This window comes from Hylobates moloch, unplaced genomic scaffold, assembly GCF_009828535.3.
Source record: "Hylobates moloch isolate HMO894 unplaced genomic scaffold, HMol_V3 SCAFFOLD_14, whole genome shotgun sequence".
In the NCBI taxonomy this organism is placed as follows: Eukaryota; Metazoa; Chordata; class Mammalia; order Primates; family Hylobatidae; genus Hylobates; species Hylobates moloch.
In genome coordinates, this window is record NW_026652289.1 from 51,772,295 (window position 1) to 51,791,597 (window position 19,303).

General features: G+C 41.1%; 1 protein-coding gene across 7 annotated transcripts in view; it reads left to right on the forward strand.

The window, feature by feature from the left end:
• The first annotated feature begins 5,068 nt into the window (after window positions 1-5,068).
• SCAPER (S-phase cyclin A associated protein in the ER) overlaps window positions 5,069-19,303 on the forward strand; it is a 591,234-nt gene continuing 576,999 nt past the window's right edge. For 5 of the 7 annotated variants that reach the window (XM_058428043.1, XM_058428044.1, XM_032176149.2 and 2 more), the window contains exon 1: window positions 5,073-5,166. The gene's annotated coding sequence lies outside the window, so the exon portion shown is untranslated. Of the gene's footprint in view, window positions 5,167-19,303 lie in introns of all 7 variants that reach the window. The other 2 variants (XM_058428046.1, XM_032176146.2) reach the window with 2 other exon arrangements.

Below are 19,303 nucleotides of genomic sequence, written 5' to 3' on the forward strand. Positions count from 1 at the left end.
CCAGGCTGGTCTCGACCTCGTTACCTCAGATGATCTGCCCCCCTCGGCCTCCCAAAGTGCTGGGATTACAGGGGTGAGCCACTGTGCTCAGCCCAGTCACTCAATTTAGCACATTAAAAGGAGAACCTCAGGTAAAGACATCCATATTGTAAGTTTAGTCTGGTCTGTTATCATATTCTATCTTTTCTTATAAAACATCCTTAGAATCTACTCCCATAAATGTTTTTCAGGTTACTGCTGACGAAAATACACGTGTTTTTGCAGTGGTTTTGGTGTATAAGTTTCTTTTTCTTGGAATAGGCCTTACATTTCTCTCCTGAGTCACTAGATTTGACTTTAGAAATGGGTCTGGGCTGGGCATGGTATAGTAAACAGTTGAGTGGATTCTTTTTATTTTTATTTTTGGAGATGGAGTCTCGCTCTGTCACCCAGGCTGGAGTGCAGTGGCGCCATCTGGGCTCACTGTAAGCTCCGCCTCCAAGGTTCATGCCATTATCCTGCCTTAGCCTCCCCAGTAGCTGGGACTACAGGTGCCTGCCACCACGCCTGGCTAATGTTTTCTATTTTTTAATAGAGACGGGGTTTCACTGTTTTAGCCAGGATAGTCTTGATTTCCTGACCTCATGATCCACCTGCCTCGGCCTCCCAAAGTGCTGGGATTACAGGCGTGAACCACCATGCCCAGCTGAGTGGATTCTTGTTCCTTGCTTTCAAAGAAGTCTAACTATTGAATTTCATAAAAAATGCTATGGAAGCCCAGAGGAAGAAGCAACCAAGCTTGCTGCCAAAGTGCAGGAAAGGATATCTGGGGCAAGTCCTAGAGGTGGGTGGGAGTTGATCAGGTAGCAAAAAGGAGCAGGGACATTCTGGAAGGACTCGTGTAGAAGTCAGGAGGTGGGAAAAGACAGGGCAGCTGAAGCAAAGGGGGTAGTTATACAGTAGTACCCACCTCATATGTTTGTTGTGAGATTAGATGACAAAAGAAACATTATAGTTGGTATAATTTGACCTCTTTCTCTATGCTAAGGCTTTCTGAGTGCTTTCTAAAAATTGATTCATTAATACTCACAAAACCCTTTGAGGTGTATTTTATTGCTCCATTTTACAGATGATGAATGTAGAGTTTAGAGAGTTTTAGTAATTTGCTCAAGGTTGCATATTATGTTATCTAGCTCCAAATTCAGGGTCTTAAACTGCTGTGGGATATCACTATTCTATACTTGGAGTGCATGGATTTCTCTATGTGCGTTAAATATAATACATGAAAAGTCCATGCTAATATCCATTTAGCATAATGCCTGCCACATAGTAAATGCTTACTAAAATTCAATTACCTTTAGCTCTTAGTACAGCATAATGACCCAAAGAAGGGCTTTGGAATCAAATAAACCTAGGTTCAAATTCTGGCCCTACCCCTTCCTAGCGCCAGGAAAAGTAAATCTAGGGTCTTTGTTGATTTGTAAAATGGGATATGGTACCTAATTCTTAGGGTTGTTGTCAGACCAAATATATATATATGTGTGTGTGTGTGTGTGTGTGTATCTGACAACAAAGCACAAGATGTGTGTGTGTACACATGCACACACACATATATGTCGTGGGCATAGAAAATATTTAGGCAAAGATAGCTATTAATATTATATTAATCCAGCAATAATGAATACTTGGGCAAAGTCAGGTTAGGGGGAGGGAGAAAGAGAGAGGAAGAAGTAAATTCCAGGGCCTGCATGCATTTTATTTTGTCTGGAGGATAGGGTGGTTAAGGGAATTGCCTAAAAATGAGGCTGTACAGGTCAACAAGCCTGATCTTCAGGGCCTTGTAGGCCATGTCAAGGAGCCTGGAGGGACAGTGGAGCCAGTCACATAGGATGAGTGTGTCCTCTAGGCCAGGCTATATTATGATGCAGTAACAAATGTCCCAAAGCATCTGAGTGGCTTACAAAAACAAATGCTGTATTAGTTCGTTTTCATACCGCTATAAACAAATACCCAAGGCTGGGTAATTTATAAAGGAAGGAGGTTTAATTGATTCACAGTTCTGCATGGCTGGGGAGGCCTCAGGAAACTTACAATTATGGTGAAAGGGGAAGAGTCACATCTTATATTAGGGCAGGTGAGAGAGAGAAGAATGAGGAGCAAAGGTGGAAGAGGCCCTTATAAAACCATCAGCTCTTGTGAGAACTCACTATCATGAGAACAGCATGGGGGAACCGCTCCCATGACCCATTTACCTCCCACCAGGTCTCTCCCTAGACATGTGGGGATTATGGGGATTATAATTCAAGATGATATTTGGGTGGGGACACAGCCAAACCATATCAAATGCTACATATCCACTGGGGATCAGCTGCAGTTCTGCTCCATGTCATCTCTGGTATGGAACTTATGCTGATGGAATAGCTTCTCTCTAAAACAAATTGCTTGTGGCAGACAGAAAAGAGACATGGTGAACCCACAAGCTAGCTCTTAAAAATTCTGCTTGGAACTGACATTCCTGCTTACATTTTATTGGCTGAAGCAAGTTATATGTCTGCCATCAGTGGGGCCAAGGCAGCAAGCAGCACGTCATGGAGGGGAACCAGACTGTTTGGCATATCATTAATAGGAATAGATTTTGTGGCAAAAGAAAATGAGTGGTAACCTGATTAAAAAATTGGCAAAGGATTTCGATAGACATTTATCTAATACCATACACAAATGGCCAATAAGCACATGAAACTGTGCTATCAGGGAAGTGCAGATCAAAACTACAAAGAGATACCACTTCACATTCACTCAAATGGTTGTAATAAAAAAGACAGACAACGATAAGTGTTGGAAAAGATGTGGAGAAACTGGAACTCTTTATGCTGCTGGTGGGAGTATAAAATGGTGTAGCTGGTTTGATAAATCATCTAGCAGTTCCAGAAAAATTTAAAAATACAGTTACTATGTAGCCCAGCAATTCTACTCCTAGGAATACCCAAAATAAATGAAAATATATATCCCCACAAAAACTTGTAAATGAATGTGCATAGCAGCACTGTTCATAATAGTCAAAAAGTGGAGATAGTCTGTATGTCTTTCCACTGATGGATAAATAAAAGGTGATTATATATTCTATACAATGGACTATTATTCAGCCTTAAAAAGGAATGAAGTGTTGATGCATGCTACAACGTGGACATACCTTTTTTTTTTTTTTTTTTGAGACAGAGTCTCGCTCTGTCACCCAGGCTGGAGTGCAGTGGGGTGATCTTGGCTCACTCCAAGCTCCACCTTCCGGGTTCACGCCATTCTCCTGCCTCAGCCTCCCGAGTAACTGGGACTATAGGCACCCACCACCACGCCCGGCTAATTTGTTCTATTTTTTAGTCTAGACGGGGTTTCACCTTGTTAGCCAGGATGGTCTCGATCTCCTGACCTTGTGATCCGCCTGCCTTGGCCTCCCAAAGTGCTGGGATTACAGGCGTGAGCCATGGCAGCTGGCCCCTAGTGACTTTGGAAAGAATGGTTTCAGTGGGGTGGTGGGGCAGAAACCAGAGTGCAGTAAGTCCAGACTTGAGTAGTGGTTGAGTAATTGGAGGCACTCTTGTTTAGATAATTGGAGAAATGTATTATAGGAAAGAAAGCAGAGGTTGAAGTGGAGTCTGGTAGGTTCGGCGGGAGATTTCAAGATGGGAGAGACTTCAGGTTGTTTACATGCTTATGAGTATGAAAGGAAGCAGGAATTAAGAAATGAGGCCCTGACCACCTTTTATGGAATTGTAGTATGCTCCCTACTCTATCCCCCTTATCCTACTCATTTTGTTTACTGTAGTGCTTATTATGTTATAGAATTTACTTATTTATTGTGCTTACTATTTCTTGTGTTAAAAGTAAAACATTAGCCAAAGTAAACAGAGTTTAAGCAAAGTACTATTCCCGAATCAGGCAGCCTCCTGAGCCAGAGTAGGTTCACACAGACTCCCGCAGAGCCACATGGTGGAAAAAGGTTTATAGAGAAAGAAAGAAAAGTGAGGTAGGGAAACAGCCGGAATGGTTATAGCTAGACGTTTACCTTATTTGAACACGGTTTGAACAGTTGGCCGTCTTTGGCCAAAACTTGGTGATTGGCGCGAGTAGGTTGCAGTGTATTTACACCTCCATTTAGGTTATAGTTTACTATTTACGGAGAAACCTTCAGGCTGAACTTAAAATATGTAAGGACACAGCTTTTGGCTAAACTTGATGTAACACTTGCCTGGTTTCACTCTGCTCCAAGAAGTCGGAGGTTTTTTAGAGATTTCTGTTTATTTTGCTCACGTATTAACTCCAAGCATCTAAAATACCATCTGATACATAGTATGTGGTCAATAAACATTTGCTGAATAAATGAAAAAGCGAGTTCTCTAAGAAGGCAAGAGAGAAGGGGAGCCAGAACATAGCCATATGGTTCCTGCCCCCACAGCGCTTGTGAGTCCAGGACTTCCCGCCTACTGCGGGTGGGGAGGGAGAGGGAAGGGTAAAGAGCTGTTTCCCAGCTGGATGAAAACGGACGGGGAATATTCGTTTGATAATTACGGTCTGCATTGAATCTTTTTTCTATTTTGTTCAGACTGATTTAAACGTTAAAGTATTTAATTCATCATGTGTTTGTCTTTGAAGTAGATGAAACGTATTTGTTAGGTCTCTGTACTTCGACCTTCCAAGCCTGGCACACAGAAGGGCCCTGATAAAGCTTCTCGGAGGCCTAGTTGTGTTCAGCGCAGCCCAGCGTGCTCCTGTCAAGTGCTTTCACCAGTACAGATTTCTGTGAGGCGCCTCTCTAAGTCCTCAATCTGTGGATTGACTGTGGTGATAAGGCAGGAGGAGGGAAGAGATTGAGTACGAGAAGGACCTGTGTGGCCAAAAGCGGCGGTGTAAGCTTAACCTAGGAAAAGAAACATCTTCGGAAAAGCCGCGCCGGGACATCGAACCAAATCAACTCTCAGACCTCCCGCCTGGGCGCCCCAACGGCACGAACTGGCGTGCGCCTGCGCGCGGACGACACAGATCTTGCAGCCGGGAGCGGCGCGGCAGCGGCTGAGATCACGTGGTGCGCCGGGAAGCCACCCCGCCTCTCCGAGGCCTCCCCGCCCCGCCACGCCACGCCCCTTTCCCGGCGGGACGCTCTGAGCCGCGCGGAACTGCGCAGGGCGGCCGGGGGTGAGTGTCCGCGAGGGGCGTGCGTAGCGCAGACCCGGGCGGGTCCGAGTTGGGGCGCGGGCCGTCTGAATGCCTTGCGGGGACCGGGGGACAAAATGGCGGCGGGGTACGCCCTTTCACCCCCTCCCCTCACCTGGGAGTGCGAGTTGAGCTGGGCAGGGATCGTTGCTGGGGGAGGGGAGCCGCGGTCGCCTGGGGAGGGCTCAGAGGTCGGCCTCTGAGGCCTCGGGACGGGGGCGCGGGTGAGCCGTGTCCGGGCCTGCCCCGTGGGCTCATCTGGGGTGTGAGGGACGTGAGACCTCGCACACTAAGCGGTCTGAGGGGTGAGTGGGGGGCTGCCGCGTCACCTCACTTGGGGGCAGCCCCGGCCGCAGGTGACGAGGCTTCTGGAATGTCTAAATGCGAGGGGCTCCTGGAGGAGCCTCCCTTCGTTTGACAGGTGATCGTCATCGTCCTCTCTCATTCTCAGCGGGGTTTACCATGCTTTCCCTGTACTCTGATCTTAGCTCTGCCCAGGCAACAGGGCAGGAATAGCCTCTCCGTCTTCCAGATGCGTGCGCTGAGGCCTGGAGGGGGTGAAGATCCCCTCGCACCTGGGAGTAGTGGGACGCAGCCTCGTGCCTCTGTTGCTGCTCTTTTCCCAGCACTTCCTTTGCGCCTTCCCTCTACACCGTTTTCCAGTCGAGTTCATGGGAACCGCACCGGGGAGGAACGGGATTGTTAGAAAGCAGGCACAAAACTGGTCCTCTAAGCAACACCTGCTGCTGTTAAGGGGGCCCCAGCTGAGATGAGGCCGCCTGTTTGTGAGCAGCTTCCTGTTGCTGGTGGACTGCATCTCTTATTCTAGTTGTGACAAGTTATTTTCCATGAAAATAGCTGTTCACTAATAGTCATTTTACCGAACAGATACTAATTCCTTATATGAATTATAGTTTGTCTTAGTTTATGGATTAATTTCATCATTAACTTTTCATCTTCATAAATAATCTGGTAGAAGGATGAATTGGGCTAGGAGTAATGCTTATTTTATGAATGGAGAAACGGGGGCTCAAAAGGTTATTACTTGCCTTAGATCACCAGCTGGCGAGTGGCAAATCTGGGATTAAGTTTTCTGACCTAAGGTTGGTAGTCTGACCAATGTCCCACTCTGGCCTATACTGGTGCTCTGTCCATTCTGTTATTTCTGTTAACTATGACTTTTCCTCAAAGTTTGTTGGTTGCAGATGATTTATGCCACTTGAAGAATGATATCCACTAAAAAATTAATAATTTTAATCAATCAAAGAGTCAAGTTTTAATGTGATTTGGAAGGTTGTCTTTGTGGGAGAAGTAATCTGATGGCTTTGAAGGCAGACTGATTTGAGTTTGAATCTCAGCCCCACCCCTTGTTTTTTGCAAATTAATTTTTCTGAGCCTTTCTCATCTGTAAAGTAGGAATAATATCCACCTCAAAAATTTGTTGATAGTAATAAATTAGGTGTCTGTAAAGTATTGAGAACTGTTCCTGGCCATGGTAAGCCCTCAACAAATGCTCTTTTCCTTCTTTCTCCACACTCCTTTGAGCTGCATTAAAAATATTCTCTATGTGTCTTTGGTCCATTTGGGTCTGGTATAACAAAATACTTCAGACTGAGTGGCTTATAAACAACAGAAATTCATTTCTTGCAGTTCTGGAGGCTGGGAAGTCATAGATCAAGATGTCTGATGATTCAGTGTTTGGTGATAGCCTGCTTTCTTGTTAATAGATGGCACCCTCTAGCTGTCTCCTTACATGGTGCAAGGATGAAGCGGTCTCTCTCTGGCCTCTTATAAGGGAATTTATCCCATTCATTAAGGGTCTGCCCTCATAATACAGTCATCTCCCAAAGGCCCCACCTCCTAATATGATCTTGGAAACTAGGATTTCAACAAGAATTTTGAAGAACACAAACATGCAGACCATAGCATTATGGCTAATCACTCGGTTGTTCAGGTCAAACAACCATGGAAGTGTAATCAGCAGTACTGTACAAATGTGTTTGTAAATAAATTTTTGGTGACTGGTCCAAAGGATATAGTATTCTAAACAGACTTTAAAAATGTTTGCCATTGGTGCTTCATAGGTATTTTAAGAACTCCTAAAAGATTGGTATTAAGGTCATTAATGTCTTCATTTGCCTGCAGGAATGTTTTAAAGATAAGTAAGATGAAGGGACTTGAGATTCTGTCATTTCTTTCACTTTCTTTTTTTTTTCTTGAAACGGAGTCTCACTCTGTCACCCAGGCTGGAGTGCAACGATCTTGGCTCACTGCGAACTCCACCTCCCAAGTTCAAGCGATTTTCCTGCCTCAGCTTCCTGAGTAGCTGGGACTACAGGCACTCAACCACCATGCCCGGCTAATTTTTTTTGTATTTTTAGAGACCGGGTTTCACCATGTTGGCCATGCTGGTCTCAAACTCCTGACCTCAGATGATCCACCCGCCTTGGCCTCCCAAAGTGCTGGGATTACAGGCGTGTGCCACTGCACCTGGCCTCTTTCACTTTCATACCTGACCACAGCCCAGACTAGTTTTAAAGGATAAACAACTTCTTTGGGATCACATGTGAATGTTACTTAAACACTTAGAAAGTGGTGGTATTATTTAGGGGGAAGTTTAATAGAATTCTCTGTAAGGGTACAATCCGATATCCATTGTGGAATTGACATTTCTGAAATAGTAGAAGAGAAAACTGTAAATGGCTGGCATAGCAAAAATTAAATCATTAATAAAATTCTGTTTGCAGTTTCTGCTGGATGGTAACCTTTTTTTTAAAAAAAAATTCAACTTTTATTATATAGTAGAGGGTACATGTGTAGATTTGTTACATGGATAAATTGTTTGATGCTGATGCTTGGGGTCCCAACTATCCCATCACACAGGCCATAAGCATAGTACACAACAGGTGGTTTTTCAGCCCATGCTCCCCTCGGTCTAGTGATCCCTAGTGCCTGTTGTTTGTGACTTTTACGATCACGTATTCAGTGTTTAATTCCCCCTTATAAGAGAGAACACACAGTATTTGGTTTTCTTTTCTCATGTTAAGTCACTTAGGACCGTGGTCTCCAGCTCTATCCGTGTTGCTGCAGAGGGCATGATTTTGTTCTTTTTTATGGCTGCATAGTATTTCATGGTGCATTTGTAGCTAACCTTTTTCACAAACATGTTTGGCTTTCACTAATTGGCTATGGGTCTTGTGAAATATAAAGAGTGAAAAGATCTAGAGTCCAATGATGGAACTAGCCTTAAAAATTATTAGAGGCCGGGTATGGTGGCTCACGCCTGTAATCCTAGCACTTTGGGAGGCTGAGGTGGGCAGATCACAAGGTCAGGAGATGGAGACCATCCTGGCTAACACGGTGAAACCCCGTGTCTACTAAAAATACAAAAAATTAGCTGGACGTGGTGGCCCGTGCCTGTAGTCCCAGCTACTCGGGAGGCTGAGGCAGGAGAATCGCTTGAATCTGGGAGGTGGAGGTTGCAGTGAGCTGAGATCATGCCACTGCACTGCAGCCTGAGCAACAGAGCGAGACTCTGACTCAAAAAAAAAAATTATTAGAAATTAGTTATGGACAGACTTTTTTTTCTATGACATGAAACACTAAAGATTTCATAAAGTTTTGCTAAAATGATAACTTCTTAAAGTAATAAGTTCATTTTATGTTTTGAAACATACGCAAAAGAGATAAATAGTATGATGAACTGCCATGTATCAATCTATTTCAAAAATTAGCTATACATTATACATGGGCAATATTATTCCATAAAAGTTACCTCCCCACTAAATTGTTTTGAAGCAAGTTTCAGACATATTTAATTTGTCAAGATTTTAGTATGCATTAAGCCTGCTTTTAAGACAGTATTGGAAAAGAGAGATAGTTTCAGTATTTTCAATTGAGCATGCCACATTCATGAGAGAAAATAAATAACTTGGTTGACATATTCATGGCAGTATATATGAAAGTAATCAGAATTGAAAATCTTATTAAACAATTTAGAATTCTAAGATGTCTATATTGCTCTTCAAATTACTCTTTTTTTCTTTTGAGACGGCGTCTTGCTCTGTCCCCCAGGCTGGAGTGCAGTGGTGCAATCTCGGCTTACTGCAACCTCTGCCTCCCGGGTTCCAGCGATTCTCCTGCCTCAGCCTCCCGAGTAGCTGGGACTATAGGCACGTGCCACCACACCTGGCTACAAACTACTCATTTTTACCATAATACACATATTTTCCAATTAGCAAAAATGTGAACGGTAGTTTTTGAGTATGTCTCTTACAACATTAAAGTATCAGACTCAGAAAGGCAAATACTCAGATTTTCTTAAATGTTGGAAAAGGCAAAAACATGGGTAACAGACTTTGTGAATCCTGGAGAGGAACTGTGATTGCAAACCTCAATTTTTCTACAATTTATTGACCAATATGTGGATAATTCATAGATGTACTATCCTGGCTTCAGTTAGATGGGCCCCTATATTTTGGAGTAGTGCTACCAGCAGGCTTCTCACTGCTTTGGGTCTGCCATTTACTCCTTGCTCTTTTACAACCTGTATACCCAAACTTGGATAAAGAAAAGATAGGCCTTTCCTGGCACTTGAGCCCATCTTTACATTTCCATCTCTAGGATTCTTAGGCATCTCCACAGATATTCTGGGATTGCAGGGCAGAATAAGACAAGTGAGACTTCAGTTCTGAACAAGGCAGGAACTTGTTCAGACACTTTGGGCTCAGCCAGGCCTAGTGTTCATTCCCGGTTTACCACCTTTTTTCTTTGTTTTTTTTTGGGTGTTCCACTTTCTGCTTGGCCACTGTTTTTTTGCAGCCCTGAGTTTCTCAAATTTCATTTATTTGAGTACCACTGTCAATATTTCGCCATATCCATATTTCTTGTATATTGACTGATTTTATGTTTAAGATAGTGTTACAGATTTTTATTTGAGTAAATGTCATTTTATTGAAAGAAAATTATGTAAATTATTTTATAGGTGGTACTTAGTTATGGCAAATATCATGAAGGTAGTAACTGAATGATTGCAATTTTGGACATTTTGGATTAGGACATAGCTTGCTTTCTCTTTTAATTTGAAGCTTTATTGAGCTATACTTCACATGCCGTAAAATCCACCCATTTAAAATGTACACTTCAGTGATTTTAATGTATTCACAGAGTTGTGGATCCATTACCACAATCAAGTTTAGAACATTTTCAGTATCCCAATATGAAACCCCATAAGCATTAGCAGCCATTTTCCATTCTGGCCGCCCTCCCTACTTCCCCATCTTATCTCCAGCTACAGCCACCCACTAATCTACCTTCTGTCTTTATGGATTTGCCTTTTCAGGACATTTCACATAAATGGAATTATACAATACGAAGCCTTTTGTGTCTGGCTTCTTCCATTTAATGTAATGTTTTCAAGATTCATCCATTTTGTAGCACATATCAGCCCTTCATTGCTTTTTATGGATGAATAATATTCCATCATATGGATATAACACATTTTATTTATTCATTTATCAGTTCATGAACATCTTGCATTGTTTCTACTTTTTGGCTATTGCTGCTGTGAATATTCCTATAGAAGTTTTTGTGTGGACTTGTGTTTTCATTTCTCTTGAGTATAAACCTAGGAATAGAATTGCTGGGTTATATGGTGACTTATCTTTTACTTTTTGAGGAATTGCCAGATTGTTACCAAACCAGCTGTACCGGTTTACATTTCCACTGCAGTGTGTCAGGATTCCAGTTTCTCCACATCTTCTCCAACAGTTGTTTTGTCTGTCTTTTTGACCGTAGACGTCTTGGTGGGTACGAAGTTATGTCTCATTGTGGCTTTGATATGTATTTCCCTAATGACTAGTGATTTCAACATGTTTTCTTATGTTTATTAGCCATTCATATACATTTTTTGGAGAAATGAGAACATAAACCCTTTAACCTGACATAGTGGTGCTATTTAACCTGACATGGGTTCTTATTCTTCCTCTTGGTTGCTCTCTGTTGGCTTTTTATTCATATAATCAAGTGAATTGCTCCCCAGAAATCCTTTGTGGTAATCTGTGAAATATACATCTCCTACTTATGTTTATTATTACATTGTAGTACCTGTTTACCTAAGTGCACCTGGAAATACCTGGAATTTATCTAAAAAAAAAAAGTCATGCATCTTAAGTACCACTGACTTTCAGTTCAGAGGCAGAAACAGTAATCTGTCAGATGCCTAATTGAACAGTAGTGCACAAGATGCAGTGATGTAAGGATTTCAAGTTAATCAGTGTCTGGTGGGACTTAAGAAATAATAATTCAGTCTTTTTCTTTTTCTTTTTTTTTTTTTTTTGAGATAGAGTCTCTGTCACCCAGGCTGGAGTGCAGTGGCGTGATCTCGGCTCACTGCAACCTCTGCCTCCCGGGTTCAAGCAATTCTCATGCCTCAATCTTCCGAGTACCTGGAACTTCAGGGGCATACCACCACACCCAGCTAAGCTTTTGTACTTTTGGTAGAGATGGGATTTTGCCATGTTGTCCAGGCTGGTCTTGAACTCCTGAGCTCAGGCAATCTGTCCGCCTCAGCCTCCCAAAGTGCTAGGATTACAGGTGTGAGCCGCTGTGCCTGGCCAATCTTGAACTAACATTTTTTTTTTTTTCCCTCTTTGGAGGAAAAGGCCTGTAATTAAGAGTTTAAAAACTCTGGACTGAAAAATTTTAAGTCAGAGCCTAGTTTAATCTGTAATTTGGAAATAGTTTAAATCATTACAGGTTTTTAAAGTTGTAATTGCAGTGCAGTGCAATCATGTATCAGAAAATCTGAAAATAACAAAAAAATTCCCCATAATCCTGTGGTGCACAGCTACCAAGTATTTAGTGCTGGTTGTTTGCCAACAAACATTTCTTCACATTTACTTTCTTTGATTTTGAAAATAACCCTACAAAGTAGATATTTTTACTCTTGTTTTATAGCACTGTACCCTGAGATTCAAAAATGTTAAAGAATTTACCTAAAGGCTGTGTAGTTTGTAATTGGCAGACTTGGGATATGGATTTGTGTCTGACTTCAGAACTTACTCTTGTTTTTTAAAAAAATAATTTTTTAGAGATGTGGTTTCACTCTGTCACCCAGGCTGGAGTGCAGTAGAATGATCAGAGCTTACTGCAGCCTCTGTCTCTGGGCACAAGTGAGCCTCCCTCCTTAGCCTCCCAAGGAGCTGGAACTACAGGTGTGTGCCACCATGCCTGGCTATTTTTTGTATTTTTGGTGGATTGCGGGTATTATTTTGTATTTTGGTGTATTCTCCACATTGCCCAGGCTGGTCTCAAACTCTTGTTTGAGACTCAAGGCGGTCTGCCTGCCTTGGCCTCCCAAAGTGCTAGGATTATAGGGTTACAGGAATGAACTACTATGCCAGGTCTAGGATTGTTTTTTCTATTTCTATGAGAAACATCGTGGAGATTTTGATAGGGATTATGTTGAATTTGTAGATTGCTTTGGGTAGTATGGATATTTTAATAATGTTAATTCTTCCAGTTCATGAACATGGGATGTCTTTCTCTTTATTTGTGTTATTTTCAGTTTGTCATCAGTTTTATGGTTTTCAGTGCATAAGTCTTTCTCTTTCTTGGTTAGATTTATATTCCTAAGTATTTTATTACTATTATTTTTGTTGTTTTTAAGACAGGATGTCATTCTGTCACCCAGTCTGGAGTGCAGTGGTGTGATCACAGCTCACTGCAGCCTTGACCTCCCCAGCCTCCGGTGATCCTCCCACCTCAGCCTCCTGAGTATCTGGGACTACAGGTACACACCACCATGCCTGGCCAATTTTCATATTTTTGGTAGAGACAGGGTTTCGCCATGTTGCCCAGGCTGGTCTTGAACTCCTGGGCTCAAGTGATCGGCCTGCCTTGGCCTCCCAAAGTGCTGGGATTACAGGTGTGAGCCACTGTGACCAGCCTTTTATTGTCTTTTATGCTATTGTAAATGGGATTTTTTTTTTTTTTTTGAGACGGAGTCTCGCTCTGTTGCCCAGGCTGGAGTGCAGTGGCACAATCTCGGCTCACTGCAAGCTCTGCTTCCCGGGTTCACGCCATTCTCTTGCCTCAGCCTCCCAAGTAGCTGGGACTACAGGTGCCTGCCACCGTGCCCGGCTAATTTTTTGTATTTTCAGTAGAGATGGGGTTTCACTGTGTTAGCCAGGATGGTCTCAATCTCCTGACCTCGTGATCCGCCCGTCTCGGCCTCCCAAAGTGCTGAGATTATAGGTGTGAGCTACTGCACCCGGCTGGGATTGTTTTCTTGATTTCCTTTTTGGATGGTTCATTGTTAGTGTGTAGAAAAGCTACTGATTTTTCTATTTTGTATTTTGATTTTGTATACTACAACTTTACTGAATTTATTAGTTCTAATAGTTTTTGGTAGAGCCTTTAGGATTTTCTGTATGTAAGATCATGTCATCTGCAAACAGACAATTTCACTTATTTTTTTCCTAACTTGAGTACTTTTATTTTTTTTTCTTGACTTTTTTTTTTTTTTCTTAGTCAAGAAAAAAAAGAACTGGATGAGGTGGCATTCTTGTCTTGTTGATCTTAGAGGAAAAGCTTTTAAATTTTCACTGTTGTGTATGTTAGCTGTGGGCTTGTCATCTATGATCTTTATTACGACATTACTTATGTACCTAATTTGTTGAAAGTTTTTATCTTGAAAGGGTGTTGAATTTTGTCAGATGCTTTTTCTGCATTTATTGAGATGATCTTATGATTTTCATTCTTTGTTCTGTTAATGTGGTGTATCTCGTGTTAATTTGCATATGTTGAACCATTCTTGCAACCCACAAATAATTCCTACCCAATCATAGTGTATGATGCGTTCAATAAGCTGTTGGATTTGGTTTGCCAGTATTTTATGGAGGATTTTTGAATCTATATTCATCAGGGATATGGGCCTGTAATTTTCTTTTCTTCTAGTGTTTATGTCTGGCTTTAGTATTAGGGTAATGTTGGCCTTGTGAAATGAGTTTGGAAATATTTTCTTCAGTTTTTGGGAAGAGTTTGAGAAGGATCGGTATTAATTCTTTGTTAAATGTTTGGTAGAATTCACCAGTGAAGCCATAAGGTCCTAGGTTCTTCTCTCTTGTGAGTTTTTTATTAAAAAATCAGTCTTCTTGTTATTGATCTGGTCAGATTTTTTATTTCTTCATGATTCAGTCTTGGTAGGTTGTATATTTCTAGTTTACTTATTTTCTGTAAGTTATTCAATTTGTTGGCATGTAATTGTTCAGAGTAGTCTTTTATGATCCCTTTATTTCTATAGTATCAGTTGTAATGTTTCCTCTTACATTTATAATTTTGTTTGAGTCTTCTTTTTCTTAGTCTAGCTAAAGGTTTTTCAGTTTCATTTATCTTTTTCAAAAACCAACTCTTAGTTTCATTGATCTTTTCTGTTTTTCTAGTCTCTATTTCATTGATTATTTCTGTTATTATTTCCTTCCTTATGCTGACTTTAGATTCAGTTTGTTCTTTTTTTAGTTCTTTGAGGTGTAAACTTAGGTTGTTTATCTGAGTTGTTTTGCCTTTCTCTTTTTTTCTTTTCGTAGATGGGATCTTGCTATGTTGCCCAGGCTGGAATGTAGAGACTAGTCTCAGGCATGATCATAGCACACTACAGCCTCGAACTCTTGGGCTCAAGCAATCATCCTCCCACCTCAGTCTGCTGACTAGCTGAGATTATAGGTGTTCACATCATGTGAGGCTGAGATCTGTGTCTTTTTTTTGTAGTTGAAATTTCACTCTGTTGCCCACACTGGCGTGCAGTGGCACCATCTCAGCTCACTGCAACCTCCACCTCCCAGGTTCAAGCGATTCTCCTGCCTCAGCCTCCCAAGTAGCTGGGACTGCAGGCATGCACCACTGCACCCAGCTAATTTTTTGTATTTTTAGTAGAGATGGGGTTTCACCATGTTGGCCAGGCTGGTCTTGAACTCCTGACTGCAGGTGATCCACCCGCCTCGGCCTCCCAAAGGGCTGGGATTACAGGCGTGAGCCACTGCGCCTGGCCCTGTCTGTCTTTATGTAGGCTTTTGTCACTATAAACTTGCCTCTTAGAACTGCTTTTATTGTATCCCATAAGTTTTGCTATGTTGTGTTACCATTTTCACTTGTTTCAGGATACTTTTTGATTTCCCTTTTGATTTTTTCTTTGACCCATTGATTGTTTAGTTGTGTGTAGTTTAATTTCCACATATTTGTGAATTTTCCAGTGTTCTTCCTGTTATTTCTAGCTTTATACCATTGTGGTCAGAAAAGATACTTGATATCATTTAAATCTTCTTGAATTTGTTAAGACTTATTTTGTGGCCTAACATATGATCTATCCTAGAGAATATTGTGTGTGCTTGAAAATGTTGTATATTCTGCTGCTGTTGGATGGAATGTTTTGCATATGTCTGTTAGGTCCATTTGGCCTATATAACTGTTCAAGTTCACTGTTTCCTTGTTGATTTTTTTTTTGTCTGGATGATCTATCCCTTGTTGAAAGTGGGGTATTGAAGTCCCCTGCTATTAATGTATTGCTGTCTATTTTTCCTTTCAGTGGTGTTAAAGTTTTGGTGCTCCAATGTTGGGTGCATACATATCTACAATGGTTACATCCTTTTGATGAATTGCCCCTTTATCATTATGTAATGACTTTTTTTTATTAATATACTCTAAGTTCTAGGGTACATGTGCACAAAGTGCAGGTTTGTTACACAGGTATACATGTGCCATGTTGGTTTGCTGTGCCTATCAACTTGTCATTTACCTTAGGTATTTCTCCTAATGCTATCCCTCCCCCAGGCCCCCACCCAGTGACAGGCCCTGGTGTGTGATGTTCCCTGCCCTGTGTCCAAGTGTTCTCGTTCAATTACCATCCCAAGGATGAGTGAGAACGTGGTGTTTGGTTTTCTGTCCTTGTGATAGTTTGCTGAGAATAATGGTTTCCAGCTTCATCCATGTCCCTGCAAAGGACATGAACTCATCCTTTTTTATGGCTGCATAGTATTCCATGGTGTATATGTGCCACATTTTCTTAATCCAGTCTATCGTTGATGGACATTTGGGTTGGTTCCAAGTCTTTGCTATTGTGAACAGTGCTGCAATAAACATACGTGTGCATGTGTCTTCATAGTAGCATGATTTATAACCCTTTGGGTATGTACCCAGTAATGGGATTGCTGGGTCAAATGGTATTTCTAGTTCTAGATCCTTGAGGAATCACCACACTGTTTTCCACAATGGTTGAACTAATTGACACTCCCACCAACAATGTAAAAGCATTCCTATTTCTGTGCATCCTCTCCAGCACCTGTTGTTTCCTGACTTTTTAATGATGGCCATTCTAACTGGCATGAGATGATATCTCATTGTGGTTTTGCTTTGCATTTCTCTGATGGCCAGTGATGGTGAGCATTTCTTCATGTGTCTGTTGGCTGTATAAATGTCTTCTTTTGAGAAGTGTCTGTTCATATCCTTCGCCCGCTTTTTGATGGGGTTGTTTTTTTTCTTGTAAATTTGTTTAAGTTCTTTGTAGATTCTGGATATTAGCCCTTAGTCAGATGGATAGATTGCAAAAATTTTCTCCCATTTTGTAGGTTGCCTGTTCACTCTGATGGTAGTTTCTTTTGCCATGCAGGAGCTATTTAGTTTAATTAGATCCCATCTGTCTATTTTGGCTTTTGTTGCCATTGCTTTTGGTATTTTAGTCATGAAGTCTTTGCCCATGCCTATGTCCTGAAGGTATTGCCTAGGTTTTCTTCTAGAGTTTTTATGGTTTTAGGTCTTACATTTAAGGCTTTAATCCATCTTGAATTAATTTTTGTATAAAGTGTAAGGAAGGCATCCAGTTTTGGCTTTCTGCATATGGCTAGCCAGTTTTCCCTGCACTATTTATTAAATAGGGAATCCTTTCCCCATTTCTTGTTTTTGTCGGGTTTGTCGAAGATCAGATGGTTGTAGATACGTAGTGTTATTTCTGAGGCCTCTGTTCTGTTCCATTGGTCTATATATCTGTTTTGGTTACTGTAGCCTTGTAGTATAGTTTGAAGTCAGGTAGTGTGAAGTCTCCAGCTTTGTTATTTTTGCTTAGGATTGTCTTGGCAATGCAGGCCCTTTTTTGGTTCCATATGAACTTTAAAGTAGTTTTTTCCAATTCTGTGAAGAAAGTCATTGGTAGCTTGATGGGGATGGCATTGAGTCTATAAATTACCTTGGGCAGTATGGCCATTTTCATGATATTGATTCTTCCTATCTATGAGCATGGAATATTCTTCCATTTGTTTGTGTCCTCTTTTATTTTGTTGCGTAGTGGTTTGTAGTTCTCCTTGAAGAGGTTCTTCAAAATCCCTTGTAAGCTGGATTCCTAGGTATTTTATTCTCTTTGTAGCAATTGTGAATGGGAGTTCACTCATGATTTGGCTCTCTGTTTGTCTGTTATTGGTGTATTGCTTGTGATTTTTGCACATTGATTTTATATCCTGAGACTTTGCTGAAGTTGCTTATCAGCTTAAGGAGATTTTGGGCTGGGACGATGGGGTTTTCTAAATATATAATCATGTTATCTGCAAACAGGGACAATTTGACATCCTCTCTTCCTAATTGAATACCCTTTATTTCTTTCTCTTGCCTAATTGCCCTGGCCAGAATTTCCAACATTATGTTGAATAGGAGTGGTGAGAGAGGGCATCCTTGTCTTGTGCCAGTTTTCAAAGGGAGTGCTTCCAGTTTTTGCCCATTCAGTATGATCTTGGCTATGGGTTTGTCATAAAATAGCTATTATTTTGACATACGTCCCATCAATACCTAGTTTATTGAGAGTTTTTAGCATGAAGTGCTGTTGAATTTTGTCAAAGGCCTTTTCTGCATCTATTTAGATAATCATGTGGTTTTTGTCATTGGTTCTGTTTATGTGATAGATTATGTTTTATTGATTTGCATATGTTGAACCAGCCTTGCATCCCAGGGATGAAGCCGACTTGATTGTGGGTGGATAAGCTTTTTGATGTGCTGCTGGATTCAGTTTGCCAGTATTCTATTGAGGATTTTTGCATCAATGTTCATCAGGGATATTGGTCTAAAATTCTCTTTTTTTTGTTGTGTCTCTGCCAGTCTTTGGTATCAGGATGATGCTGGCCTCATAAAATGAGTTAGGGAGGATTCCCTCTTCTATTGATTGGAATAGTTTCAGAAGGAATGGTACCAACTCCTCTTTGTACCTCTGGTAGAATTCGGCTATGAATCTGTCTGGTCCTGGACTTTTTTTGGTTGGTAGGCTCTTAATTATTGCCTCAATTTCAGAGCCCGTTATTGGTCTATTCAGAGATTTGCCTTCTTCCTGGTTTAGTCTTGGGAGAGTGTATGTGTCCAGGAATTTATCCATTTCTTCTAGATTTTCTAATTTATTTGCATAGAGATGTTTATAGTATTCTCCGATGGTAGTTTGTATTTCTGTGGGATCTGTGGTGATATCCCCTTTATCATTTTTTATTGCATCTATTTCATTCATCTGTCTTTTCTTCTTTATTAGTCTTGCTAGCATTCTATCAATTTGTTGATCTTTTCAAAAAAAAACAGCTCCTGGATTCATTTATTTTTTGAAGGGTTTTTTGTGTCTCTATTTCCTTCAGTTCTGCTCTGCTCTTAGTTATTTCTTGCCTTCTACTAGCTTTTGAATTTATTTGCCCTTGCTTCTCTAGTTCTTTTAATTGTGTTGTTAGGGTGCAGATTTTAGATCTTTCCTGCTTCCTCTTGTGATCATTTAGTGCTATAAATTTCCCTCTACAGCCACTGCTTTAAATGTGTCCTAGAGATTCTGGTACATTGTGTCTTTGTTCTCACTGGTTTCAAAGAACATCTTTATTTCTGCCTTCATTTCATTATGTATCCAATAGTCATTCAGGAGCAGGTTGTTCAGTTTCCATGTAGTTGTGCAGTTTTGAGTGAGTTTCTTAATCCTGAGTTCTAATTTGATTGCACTGTGGTCTGAGAGACAGTTTGTTGTGATTTCTTTTCTTTTACATTTGCTGAGGAGTGCTTTACTTCCAATTATGTGGTCAATTTTAGAATAAGTGCAATGTGGTGCTGAGAAGAATGT